Source organism: Benincasa hispida, chromosome 7, assembly GCF_027475165.1.
Source record: "Benincasa hispida cultivar pf3 chromosome 7, pf3_genome.v1.1, whole genome shotgun sequence".
Taxonomy (NCBI): domain Eukaryota; kingdom Viridiplantae; phylum Streptophyta; class Magnoliopsida; order Cucurbitales; family Cucurbitaceae; genus Benincasa; species Benincasa hispida.
In genome coordinates, this window is record NC_143484.1 from 36,507,047 (window position 1) to 36,521,806 (window position 14,760).

Genomic DNA, 14,760 nt, shown 5'->3' on the forward strand with positions numbered 1-14,760 from the left:
CAATTTAGATCTAATCTAAATTGTGAAAATTAGATTGGATTAATTTTAATTTTAGGTTGGATTAGATTGAATTTTTTATGTTGTTTTAGGTTGGATTGAATTCGGGTTACACTTTTAAACATTCAAGTCTATATATGTATATGCATATATATATATACATACATGTGTGTGTGAATCCGGATTACACTTTTAAACATTCAGGTTTAGAAATGTCCTAAAACTCGCCATTCGTAAATATTGGAAACATATTCTATTAATCAATAAAAGTATTATTGAGTTGTTCATTCAATAAAATTTTATTGATATTTCATTTTGTTGTAAAATCCAATAAACGAATCCATGGCTATAATGGTCTATGAGTATATGGATGAGATTGGGTACCTCATCCTAGGGACACTATTGGATGCGGCATACTTTGTATACTGATACAAACAATGTGATCCCAAAATTGTTCATGTGGAGACATGGGCGTCGAAGCATCCTATGCAAATGATGTTTGCATAAAACCAGATTATGAAATAGTCATTTTTCTTTATAATGACTGTTTACTGTTAACACTGACTATTTCATATTTGATGACCTAGGGTAACCCAATCATAATCCTGAGCTAACTATGAACTCTTGTTTATTCAGGATTATCCTTTGATCTGCATAAGTGAAAGTAGTTCAACATCATTGCTCAATAAACCTCTTATTTTGGGGATAAGACCAGATAGATAGATGGAGACATAGTCCTGCCAGATGGAATTCGCTCCTACTCAATTTAGGGTTAGCAGATAGGTTGTTTCCTTAAGTACTGACTTCTGGTTTTGAACAAAGGGGCCCCGCCCTCTCATGGTCGAGAGGGATATGATTTATTAGTGGGACTATAAACCAATTGTTCAATAAAGGATCAGTATGAGCTTAAGAAGCAAGATGTATTAACAGGGGTAAAACGGTAATTTTGACCTAGCTATAAATACGAATAACCTATGAAGGATCTACTTACTGATTATGGTTAAAGTGGACATAAATGTATCTACAGTGAGGAGAGTACAACTATCGAGCTATAGTGGTATGTCTCGGTAGTTAAAGATTATTGATTAATTCAGTCTAAATAGTTTAGCCAATTAATTTCAAATCGTTAGAGCGCATGATCTATAGGTCCATAAGGTCATAAGGTCCCTCTACTAGCTCGTAAAATTGCTCCTTAGATTAGTGAATTAAGCGGATTTGAAATATTCAAAATCGAAATTAGAGTTTTGAATTTGAAGTATTCAAATTCAATTTAGGATTTGGTTAATCTATATTTGATATTAATTAAACGTTTAAATTCATCGAAATTAAATGTAATCGGAGATTTTAAAATATTTAAATATTGATTACATGAATAGGATTCGTGTTTGAATTTGGTGTTTTATTATTTTAATATTTGATATTAAATTATTATTTGATTAATTATGTTTAATTAATTAAATATTTAAATAAATCATTTTAATTTGTTAAATTCAAATTTAGAATTGAGTTTATGTTTTTTTGGTCTAATTTGATTTTAGAATAAAATCAAAATTGGATTCAAAATCAAAATTAAATTGATTTTTTAATTTGAAAGTGGAAACGTCCCAAAAAAAATGAGATTTTTGGTTGGATTAATCCATTGTTAAACTCCTATCCCACTTGACTATTGCTCTTTGATATGTCAATAAGCAATATCAAGTATCAAGTAGTGCTTACATGAATTAGTTCTTTAAAAGGTGCTTCAAATTTTTAAAATTTTGAAAGTTCATGCAACTGAAACTTCTGAATTCTCTACTCTCTCTCAAACCCTCTTCTCCCTTCACTTAATTGATCTCAATCTGAGATTCCATCTTTCAATCTATGTTAGAGGATAGTAGAAAAGATCATTATGGTGATCTACTGGTGATTTGGAGATCCAATTCATAGAGAGAAGTTGGAATTGTTGAGGTTCTACAAAGGTATTGTGTTCTTGAAACCCTCTTCTCTGAAAATTATTTTCTTGTTGCTTTTAAACTCAACTTAAGTGTAATTAGAGTGCTTATTAATTCTGATTTCTTCCGCTGCATGCATGTTTACTCCATTAATATATATATATATATATATATATATATATATTATATATATAATATATATATAATATATTATAACTTATAACTGTTATAACTCATATATATTTTAATGATGTTTGTATGAAGTTTGTAATAGATATCTTAGATTTTGATATTTAACATTTGAGTTTTTTGAAATTTTAATTATTAATATGTGTTGTACACAAATTTAAATATTTTTAAGTTAATAAAAAATACAATAAAAAAAGAAAAAAAAAACCCGACAACCCAACCTATGTACGCTCCTATTTTCTTCGATATATATTTAGTTGTAAACAAGATGAAAAATACCCTTTTGTCCCTAGCTTTCGAGTCAATCTTATATTTGGTCTAAGGTTTCAGTGTTTTACACTTCTACCTTTGAGTTTCGAATTTGATTTCTATTTGAGATTTAAGTTTTAAAATGTTATACTTTTACTATCTAAGTTTTGTTTTTATTTGATCACTAGGGTTTCAAAATTTATATTTTTAACTTTGGCTTTTCTCTAAACACCAAATTTCAACTCTTGATGTTAATGTATATTAATTAATTTATAAGAAGTCTATTAACTATTATTAAGTTATTTTTAATTAATTTTTTATCACTATTAAAATTAATAAAAAAAAATTACGGATAATGAACGTCAAAGAGTAAAATGAATATCAATAAAAACTCAATGATAAAAGTGTAAAATACTTACCATAAGGATCAAATAAAAACTAATTTAAAAACTCAAGAGTAAAAATGTGACATTCTAAAATTTAAATGGAAGTTAATATAAAAACTCAAAAATAAAATTGTAGGCTCCGTTTGGTAACCATTTCATTTTTTGTTTTTAGTTTTTGAAAATTAAACTTGTTTCTTCCCATTTTTTACAATTATTTGCATCTTTTAAAATATAATGGTTGAATTCTTAACCAAATTTGAAAGACAAAAATAAGTTTTTAAAAACTACTTTTTCTAGTTTTCAAGTTTTGGTTTGGTTTTTTAAACCATTGGTAAAAAATAGATAACAAAAGAAAAAATTTAGAGGTGGAAAAATAGTGTCTATGAACTTAAGTTTTAAAAACAAAAAGGTAAAAAAATCAAATAGTTACCAAATAGAACCATAATATTTTGAAACTTAGAAACCAAATTAAAAAAAAAAAACTAAATTAGGACTAAAAAGTTTTTTTTTCCTCATAAACGAACAGAACCATTTTTTCTAAAAAGAAAGATGGCCTGAATTAAAAAACAAAACAGTCCAAGTCGAATTCCAATCAAGTCATATGACAAAATGTACGGGTTTCAAATTCCAATCTCCTTTTGATTTTTTGGCTATTGCAACGAAAAATGTCACGTTCTATAGTATTACGTAACTTTTACAACGTTTTCCTAAGATATTTAATTTGCATAAGGAGGTAGATTAGTATTGTCATCGGTAATTTTTTATCAAAAAGATAAATATAAAATTTAGGGAAAAGGAAATCGGAACGGGGTCAAGATAAGATGAATTGGAGCAAGGGAGTTGGGCTTTTGGGCCGACCTATTCCTCGATCTCATCCTCAATCTTTGATGTCTCGATCGAGAAGTCCAATCCGTATAGGAGCGTGTCTAGTATCTTGGACATGTTCGTCTAGGGTAATGTTAGTCCATGGCCGCATATCCAAATCATCTTCAACCATCCTATCTTTAAATCTTGTAATTAGTTTAGTAAATTGTTTTGATTCTAAGTTGTTTTTCATGTGAGTGACCGCTCACCACTTTTGATATGTTAGCTAGGTATTTTAAAAATTACCCAGAATGCACTATAGGGAGACCCACTAGTCAACTTTCCGACCGATGTATTCTTCAGTACATTCTTTAATGGTATTTTCATTGCTTTTCCTCTCTCACATTTTATAAAACCATTTTCTCTCAAAACGTGAGTGAAGGCTATGTCATATACCAACGTTAACTTTCGATTTTTACACGGCCGACTTGCTCGTCGGATTAGAGCAAGTGTCACACAATCCCTTGTCTCTTACATGAAAGTCTGCAATTGTGACATCTAGCATGCCCCAGCTTAATAAGCCCACAAAATATCTAATTCAATTTATCTAATAATTTAATCGTATAAAGAACGAGGATAAGACCCAAATCAAACATCACTATGAATATTTATACTATTACAATTCTCATATTAGTAACTTGAATCCCACTCTTAAATTCTTTAGGTTCCACGCTATTTCACTTTTCGACTTAAACATCTAAGCATGTGTGGCAAATAGCACACTGGTATGGAAGTTTTCTCTTTTGCAGTCGATGTTCTTTCCCTTTTCAAACAAATTCATTGTTGGCGTCACGTGAAACTTATATGTGTTTTCCCTCTATGGATTTTGGCATCCATTTTGCTATTGTTTTCTATTCTCTTAAGGGGAAAAAATATTGCTTTAATTTTGTCAACTCAAACATAGGTCAACAATAAAATACTAATTAGGTCAATGGTTCAATTTCTGTAACTATTGAACTAAGAAAAAAAATTATAATTTGATATGACAAATGAGAAAAACTCGCTTGCACAGCTTTATCTTTCAACGATTGCCTTCATCGAATTTGTTTAACAAAAAATTTGGCATGATTTCATTTACAAATTTTCTTCGACCTAAAATCGACAATAAAGATATGATACGAACCTCTAATCTTTTAATCATCATAAATATCTTATCTAATTAGACTATGAGTAACCCTCTTAAATTATGAAACTCTTTATTTTTTTTCCTATATTCGACGGACAATAGCCGTTAGATTCGTTCCTGCATTTTGGAATAATTTCTGGCCTTTTGTGCCATTTGGAGTTCTTATAGGTGTCGAGTCTGTCGACCGATCCAAACGGCGTCGTTTGGAAATAAGTGGCATGCGCCATGCACGGCCGTGGGTTGGCCACGAGTCCACGACAAAGCGAAACAACAACTTGGGCCTAATTTCAAAACAGCCTTGCAAAATCCACCGAATCTTGGGGATTTCAGCTCTATATTATTAATTTTGCATTTGGGGATCTTTGGTTTTATTGGTATCGTCATAAATTAACTATATTTGTGTTTTATTAGCAGATATAATATAACGTAAAAAAATTGTAAATATAATAAAATTTAGATCAAATTTTTAGAGTCTATTTGTGATAGATTATATCGTTAACATGAGTCTATCACTAATAGATATCTATCAGAGATATAATCTATCATTAATGGATTTTGCTATATTTGCAATTCTTTAAAGATGTTGTCATCTAATTATTAGTCCAAAATATGATACCAATTACAATTACCTTTTCTTATGGTTTTTATTATCTTTTAACAATTAGACCCCATTTTATAATAATTTTGTTTTAAATTTTTTGTTTTCAAAATTTATATTTGTTTTCTCTTAAGTTTCATATGCTGGTGATCACAATCATGGAAGAAATACTTGAATTCTCAGTCAATTTCTAAATAAACCAAAAGAAGGTTTTGAAAACTATTTTTAGTTTTAAAAAATTGACTTAGTTTTTTAAAACATTGGTGGATAGTAGATAACAAAATAAAGAAACTTATAGATGGAAGCATTGTTAACCAGCTTAATTTAAAAAAAAAACCAATAATGAGATTATTAGGTCTCTCCATTTTCTAATGTGGAGTATTCAACATGCCCTTGGAGATGATGACCTATTCTTGAAACATATCTCAATTTTTTGGACCGAATGCTCGTTTGGATTTCATGAAACTATGTTACCATGTTAGATAAGCATGGAGTTTTATCTCAACATTAATTGGCATTGTGAGGAGTAACACTTCAATATTGTAACTTATTAGCTCTCTATTTTTGTAAGATACTCAACCTTGATCGAGTAAAAATTCTTTGTAAAACTACTAAAAACAACTGATTTTATGGTTGTTATTTTTAAGTTTCTTTAAATTTTAAGTTGAAGATTAAGAGGTTTTGGTTTTGAGAGAGCCTTTTCGAGTTCTTTCTTTTCTCCTTTGTATTCAATCAATGATAGTAGATACAGCCCTATTTACTTTTTATACACTCATTACCCTACAATATGGTTACATAATAATACAAAAAGAATAAAGAATATCACACTTGGCTTGGTTTGATTGGTGGAGGGAAAACTAATTCTCAATAGAATGGTAGTGACTCATTTCTAATTTCTTCCACCTTTCCTTTTCCTTTTCCTTTTTCATTTTTATCTTCTTCTCTAACATCCCCCCTCAAACTAGAGGGTACTTCAAGTACTCCCAGTTTGGACCGTAATAATAGAAGTGGGAGTTGTTGAGCAGTTTTGTGAGGCAATCAGCTAGTTGGTTTGCCGAAGGTACATATCGAATGGTGATGTTGCCTTTTAGAACATGGTCGCGGACAAAGTGAAGATCAATTTCTACATGTTTAGTTCTAGAGTGAAACACCCGGTTGGCAGCTAAGGCACCTGCTCCTAGATTATCACATCATATGGTCGGTCAAGTGCTTGATTGTAATCCCATCTCACCGAGTAGTTGTTGAAGCCAGAGGACTTCGGATGTAGCATGAGCTAGTGCCCTATATTCAGATTCTGCACTCAACCGTGCAACCACCATTTGCTTCCTCGAGGACCATGATACAATGTTGTTTCCTACACAATAAGCAGCCATGATTTTCTGTCATCGAGATTGGATGCCCAATCAGCATCAGAGTAGGTAGAGATATGTAGATTCGGGCTTGGTTGGAAGTAAAGGCCATAGTGTTTTGTGCCGCTGATGTAGCGAAGGACTCTCTTAGCTGCCTGCCAATGTACATCAGTTGGAGTTTGAAGAAATTGACTTAGTTGGTTGACAGCATAGATGATGTTCGGCCATGTATGAGTTAATTATTGAAGGGCGCCGATGGTGCTACGATATATGTAAGGTTCAGAGAGGGGCTGTCCATCAGTCTTTGATAGTTTCCTGCCTTGCACGCTTGGTGAGGGCATTGGTTTCACGTCAGTCATTTGAAGTTTATGCAGTAGGTCATCCACATACTTTGATTGGTTTATCAGTAGGCCGGAGTCTAAATAGCGTACTTGTATTCCTAGAAAATATCGAAGTTGTCCCAAGTCCTTAAGTGCAAACTGAATATCAAGAGTTTCTATGAGTTGCTCTGTTAACGGAGAGTTGTTACCTGTGATAATGACGTCGTCGACATAGACAAGTAAGAATATGATAGAGCCCATCATGTAGTAGATGAACAAGGATGTATACGATCATGACTGATAAAATCTCCATTTTGTTAGGACAGAGCTTAGGGATGTATTCCAGGCTCTGGTGCTTGTTTCAGGCTATAGATAGCTTTTTCTAGTTTGCAGACATGGTTCGGGTATTGAGAGCTGACATACCTGGGTGGTTGACACATATAGACATCCTCGGCGAGTTTTCCATTTAAGAACGCATTGTTGAAGTCAAGTTGCCTTAGAGTCCAGCCGTGTGACATAGCAACACTGATGACTACTCGGATTGTGGAAGACTTCACGACCGGACTGAATGTCTCAAAGAAGTCTACTCCATGATGTTGATGAAAGCCCTTTGTAACTAGTTGGGCTTTTATCTTTGTATTGAGCCATCCATGTTCCTCTTGAGTCGAAATATCCACTTATTTTCAACTATATTTTGTGACGGAGATGGGAGAACCAGTGTCCAGGTCTTGTTCTTCATGAGAGCTGAGTATTCCTCATTCATTGCCTTCTTCCATTGAGGAGTTGCAAGTGCAACTGTGATTCTTGTGGGCTCTGTTTGAGACCAATCGGTGCTTTTTCTTGTTATCCAGGCTTTGGGTTTAAATATGCCAGCTTTGGCTCTTGTTACCATAGAGTGAGTGGGAACAGGTGAGGGGTGGGAGGAGATGGTAGGCTTTGGCATGGTGGTAGACGTTGAATTATCAGTAGGATGTGATATATGTGGTATAGTGGGACTGTCTCGGACTGGGTTGGTTTGAGTCAGGGGCACCGGTGAGGGATGGGTAGGGCTCGCCGTCAGGAAGAGATTTGGGCTATGGTGAGATGCATAGTCTGGTGAGGATGTTTGGTTTGTGGTGTTTGGAGCATAGTCGGAAGCAAATGGTGGTGTTGGATTTACTTGTTGGAATGACTGTGACTGAGGCAGGTTATTGAGTATAGGTTGAAGGCTCGGGATTAAAGACTCAACTATGGGAGGGATTATCACCTGAACGATCGTGTTGGACGATGGAATGTCAGCGATCGTGGGGTTCTTCGCTATGGTGATCGTTCTATGCGATGAGCTTTCACCAATTTTTCTAGTTGATGGACTCTCTACGATCGTTGTGTCTTTGGCCTAGGAAATCGTTCTATACGATGGAGATTGAGCGGTCGTGTTGTCTGTCGTCTGAGCGATGAGAACTCAGCGATCGTTTTGTCTTTCTTTTGGCCTGTCGTCTGGGCGATCGTGCTAAACGATGGAGGTTTAGCGATCGTTTTGTCTGTCGTCTGGGCGATCGTGGTGCACGATGGGGATGCAAAGAGGAAGTCATTCTCATTAAATTTCACATGTCTACTGGTGTAAATTCAGCCCGATGGACTGAGGCATCTGTACCCCCTATGATGTGAGCTAGAACCAATATACACACATTTCTCTAAGTGTAATTGGAATTTTTTATTATGGTATGGCCTTAGGTAAGGGAAGCACGCACATCCGAATGTTCTGAGATTGAAAAAATCAAGGATAGAACCAAACAGTACATTGATGGGTGATTTACCTTGTAGCACTGTGGTAGGCATTCCATTTATGAGATAAGCTACTGTTGAGAATGCCTCCCACCAAAAGGACAGAGGATGTCTGTGCAAGTAGCATGAGTCCGGTTTCAATGATATGTCAATGCTTGCACTCAACTCTGCCATTTTGTGCATAGTATAGGGGCATGATTTTCTGATTAAGATGCCTTTGGACTCACAGAGGTGATATATTCTATCATACTCTTTACCATTATCTGATTGAAGCATTTTGATCCCAAATTTGAATTGATTTTGGATTAATTGAGTAAAGTGATTGAACGCTGCCAATGTCTCACTTTTCTGTTTCATAGGATATATCCACACATATTGATTGTGATCATCCAAGAACAGTATGTAGTATCGGTATCCATCAATAGATTCAATAGGGGCTGGTCTCCATACATCTATATGTATTAAGTCAAACTTGTTAGATGCTCGAGATTGAGAGTTTGGAAATGGTAAGACACTTGCTTTTCCTAATTGACATGAATCACAAAATTTATTTCCTTCATTAGATTTGACTGGTAAATTAAATTCTCTAATGATATAATCTAGTGTTTTGATTGACAGATGTCCTAATCTCCTATGCCAGACAGCTCTTGACTCAACCAAATTTATCCTAATTCCTGATAGAACTAGGGCAGTTGGGTTGTTATTTTTATAAGAGCATTCCCTATTCTCTTTGTGTTGTCTTTCAGTACTTCGTCCCTCGTAGGCAGTATAATCCTCTGTCAAGCTCCCCTTTCAGCAGTGTTTTGCCCGTAGCCTTATCCTTAATGACACAACAATGAGTGTGAAATTCAACAACCACAACATTATCATGAGTTAACTTGGATATGCTAATCAAATTCTTTGCTATATTAGGCACAAATAGGACATATTTTAGTATAAACTCATTTCTTCCATCAAATAAATATGACTGACAGTGTGAGATATATGTAGTTTTTCACCATTACCTACAATGACCAGTTCATTACCTCCATACTCGGTTGGGTTGTTGTGTTATAATCAGGAGTGACATGATTAGTAGTTTCACTGTCGATGTACCAATTTGGATAAACTATTGTTTCTGGTGTGGCCATGAAGGGGTTGGAGGATTGTGAGGTTGTGAACATAGTGGCGGCATTGTTGTTGGGGCCAACTGACCCGTGATTTCCTCTGTCTTGTCCATTGTTCTGAGAGTATTCTTTATCAAACCGATGATAGCATACCAGGGCTGAATGACCATACTTCCCACAAACTTGACATGTTGGTCTGTTTGAGTTGTTGTTTCGACCTCTTCCTCGACCTCGGCTGCCACCTTGTCCATTGAATGGATTATGGTTAGAGCTGTTGTCTTTGGAGTTGTTGCCCTGTTGCCTATTCCCATTGAATAAGGGATTGAAATGTGGCTTCCCTCTATTTGTATTCCTGTTAAAAGCTACTTTGACATAAGGCTGTTGGACAAAGAAGCTATGCATTTTGACAGAGTTTTGGTGTTCCAATCGTTTTTCATAAGAAAGAAGTTTGAATTGCATATCTAACCAAGAAATACCTGGTTTACCTTGGATGCCTACGACTACTGGGTTGTATTCTTCATCAAGGCCAAGGAGAACTTGTGAGATCAGTGCTTTTATCGACACAGGGCTGCCTGCTTGCACAAGGTTGTCAGAGTGCAGCTTCATCAACTTAAGGTACTCACTCATTTTTTGACTACATTTCCTTGTTTGTTGGAACAGTTGCCTTAGGTAGTCTTCTTCAGCTCGAGATTGAACACCGAATAGCTCTTGGATGACTTGCCACAGTTCTTTGGCATTCTCTTACCCCATGAGTTGAACTGCTATGTCTGGAGCCATGGAGTTGTACAACCATCCTAGTAAGAGTTGATCGACGGCCAACCATGCTTCATATTGAAGATTCAATGATCGTTCAACCAATGAGCTGACTCTGTCATCACTGATCGTTTGGGAGCTAGAAGTTGCTTCAGAGATAGTCTGGACAAATATTGGTGGGCAGGATATTTGTCCTGAGAGATGTCCTTCGAGCTTGTAGCTTCGAAGGATGGGCAGCGCGAGCGTCTTCCACAACATGAAGTTGTAGCGTTCTAGCTTCATAGTGGTGAGCTGATTTAGGAGCTGATTGATGGGTGGTGTGGTGAACTTCACGGGTTCGGTGGTGGAGGAACTTCCTGTGAGTGTGGCGTCGGTCATGGTAGCTATGATACCAAGTTGAAGATCAAGAGGTTTTGGTTTTGAGAGAGCCTTTTCAACTTCCTTCTTTTCTCCTTTGTATTCAATCAATGATAGTAGCTACAACCCTATTTACTTTTTATACACTCATTGTCCTACAATATGGTTACATAATAACACAAAAAGAATAAAGAATATCACACTTGGCTTGGTTTGATTGGTGGAGAGAAAACTAATTCTCAATAGAATGGTAGTGACTCATTTCTAATTTCTTCCACCTCTCCTTTTCCTTCTTCATTTTTATCTTTTTCTCTAACCTTTTATTTTGGCACATAGATGTTTATAATGATTTTTTTCGTATCTAAAATTTATTTATTTTTTAATTTTAATTTCTGAGTAATGGCTATATGATTTTTATTTTAATCTAAATCATTATGGTTGTATTTATTTGGTTAAAATATTATTTTGGATCTCATGCTTTGAGATTTGTTTAATTTTAGTTTATGTACTTTCAATAAATCTTAAATTTAATCTTCAATGCTATTTTTTGTTGATTTTTTTTTTTTTTTTTTGTTATCTATTAACATTTTTACTATAAATTTGGAAAGAATATTCACATATTTGTTTTTTTTTTTTTTGTATAGAAATTATTATCATTATTTTATCAATTTCAATAAAATTAATTTTGAATGACTAAATTTAAGATTTATTGAAAATAGATTAACTAAAATTAGATAAATTTCAAAATATGGAACCTTAATGACATTTAACCTCATTATAATTTTGTACAGATATAAACCACAAAAGGTCATAGAAAAACCACAAAATATTTTATGTTCGTGTGAATGCCAACATATCAAAAAGTCATAGGAAAACAATGATAACAATCAAAATGTTTTTTTTTCTCTTTTGGTTTGGGCTAAAACAGCCCTTTTAACAGTATAGCGACAAAAGTAAAATAAACTTGAAATTTCAAAAATTGAATAAATATTTTAAAAATAAAAATAAAAAATTCTTAAATTTCGATGGCCTGAATGATGAAATGGGAAAAGCCTAAAATAAAAGTCCACTTTAAATATCATAATCAACACTTGTTCTCCAAGAATCATATTAATGGTTATAAGAGAAAAGCTAAAATAAAATAAAAGAAAGACAAAAATTTGATTTGCAATGAACAACGTTTTGAATAAATAAATAAAATTAGAACAAGAAAACGATTTATGAATTTTTATATCTTTGTACCAAACTTGAACATCGAACTTCTATGATAGATTAATTATGTTTTAATTAATTAATTCAACTATGGAAAACCATATGTTATTTTAGAAGAACCCTACGACACAATGAAATTTGAGATCAAGTATTATTTAAAATAGTTTGTATTTTCTCTTTAAAAAATTAATATAAATGTGTTAATTCAAATTATCATTATGGCATAAAACTTTACTATCAAACGGTTCTTCTTTTAGTTCAGTTTGAAATTAGTTGGGTATAAATAAATTCAACCCAACTCAATTGAAGGGAGTTTTTATTAAAATTCTTTTAAAAATCGCGACTTCAACTTCTAGTCTACCTTTTTTAAATTTCATTTATTCATTTAATTTTTCCAAAAGGAAAATTTAATCGTAAAATTGGCTTTTTTTTTTTTTTTTTTTTTGGTAGTACTACAAAAGTGTAGGAGAATGTAGATTTGAATGCGAAGGAAAAAAAATTCTCGTGTGTTGCGAATTTGAACACAAATCAAACTAGTTAAGACATGTTTTTGACAAATAAGTCAAAGCTTCGAATCTTCACTCTCTTGTTGAGCACTCAAATTATATTATGATGATGATGACGACGACGACGACGATGATGGTTATTATAGGTCATTTTCGGATCAAGAATCTCGAATCCGAGAAGACAAGAGGGATATAAGAAACAGGTCAATGGACTGAGGGAGGAAGAAAATGAGATGCATTGGGCCAAAAGGCCCAACTTGCCCACCTCAAGAAGTCGAGGCTAAGGCAAGTTAGGCCAAATGGGCCAACCAACCTTCTTAGAGACCGAGGCGGGTTGGGTCACCTGCCCCTGCCCGAAGAAGAGGTCCAAGTCCTCTTGGTTGGCCCAAATCGACTCTTCTTAAATCCCTATATTTTTCATAATCTTCTCTACTTTTCCTATCTTTCTTAGGTTTTGGATCTAAATCCACCACATTATAAATAGAAATACTGAAGGTGGGAAAGATGTTTACGACCTTAGAAAACTTAAAAGAAATACTGAAGGTTACAATGGGATGGACAAACACAGTGGAGGCAATCGAATCAAGAACAATACCTCGAGAAAGTAGCAGGATGAATAATAAAATCCATTCGCCCTAAGCCCACTTCGCCCCCAATCTCTTAAGGAAGAGGCAGAGGCAAATGTACAAACTTTGGCTTGAATCGTGAAACTCTTGGAGGCACAAAAAAATCACCCTAACATTACGAGCCTAAGTCTGTTTCATCCCTCAAGGAGAGAGGCAGAGCTAAAATTTAAGAGATTGCATAAAGCAGAGAGGGTGGATCAAACTTTGGTTTAAGTTCAAAAATTCCAAAAAAGCAAGATCTACAACAACAAAAAATTAGAGGTTTAGTCAAAGTATCCAAGATTTTCACTAAAGAAGATTGCACTCAGGGAGGAGATATTAGAAAATTTAACATTCACAGTAAAAATCTATGGAAGATGCAACATCAAGATAGGAAAAATCGAGGCAAAAAAAATGAATAGAGATCGAGATGAACCCAAGCCAAATGAGGTCGAGGCCGAGGCCAAACTGAAGGATCAAGTGTGAAGACTCTAACCAAGGATACATTAGAAACTAATATGTGGAGATTGATTGAGGAAAAACGTCGACTATAGAAAGAGGTTTTGGTTGACCCTTCTTTTTTTATTCAGAACTAACCAAGATAACTCTCGAGTGACACGATTCCACTTTGGATAATAGAAAGAGGTTGAAAGGATTAGATAGATCAAAAGTGACTAACAAAGACCTCTAAAAACTTGAGATAGAGCATAATGAGAGGCTTACGCTCGAGTGACACGATTCCACTTTGGATACTGAGGTCGAGGCCAACCTCGTGATGAAGGAGCCCCTTTACCTTACAATGACATGTAAGGTAAAAGTATATAAAAAAAAATATTTTTGACTCGGTTTGATCCCAATTTAATCGGGAGAAGGAATTAAAATGCTTACTAACAGACAAAAAAAATTCATGGTGCCCAAGTAGTGCAATTCCTAATGTCAAGACTATCTTGGGTTGCTAAGGCATTCTCCCATTGGATAGTTTAATCTTGACTAGATAGAGTATTTTCATAATAATAATAATAATAATCGAGATTGGAATACTGAAGCGAAGACAGAAACATAAGTTCAAATTCACCAATGAAGGTTGGTCTAATGACACTTAAAAAAAACAAAGAAGCGTGCAAGAGAAAGGCCGATGCCTGAGTAGTATGGCTCGACCTCGAGATTCTGAGGTTGAGGTTGACCTTGTGGTATCGGAGCTCGTTGGCCTTACGATAACCTAAAGGGTTTGAAAAGATTAAAGTAGAGTATGAGGAGAGGCCCATACCCGAGTGGTATGGCTCGACCTCAGGATTCCGAGACTGAGTCCGACCTCGTGGTATCAGAGCCTTTTTGGCCTACGATAATTTGAAGGTTTTAAAAAGATTAAAGTAGAGTGCAAGAAGAGGTCCACACCCAAGTGGTATGGCTCGACCATGGGATTCGAAGGTCGAGGGTGACCTCATGGT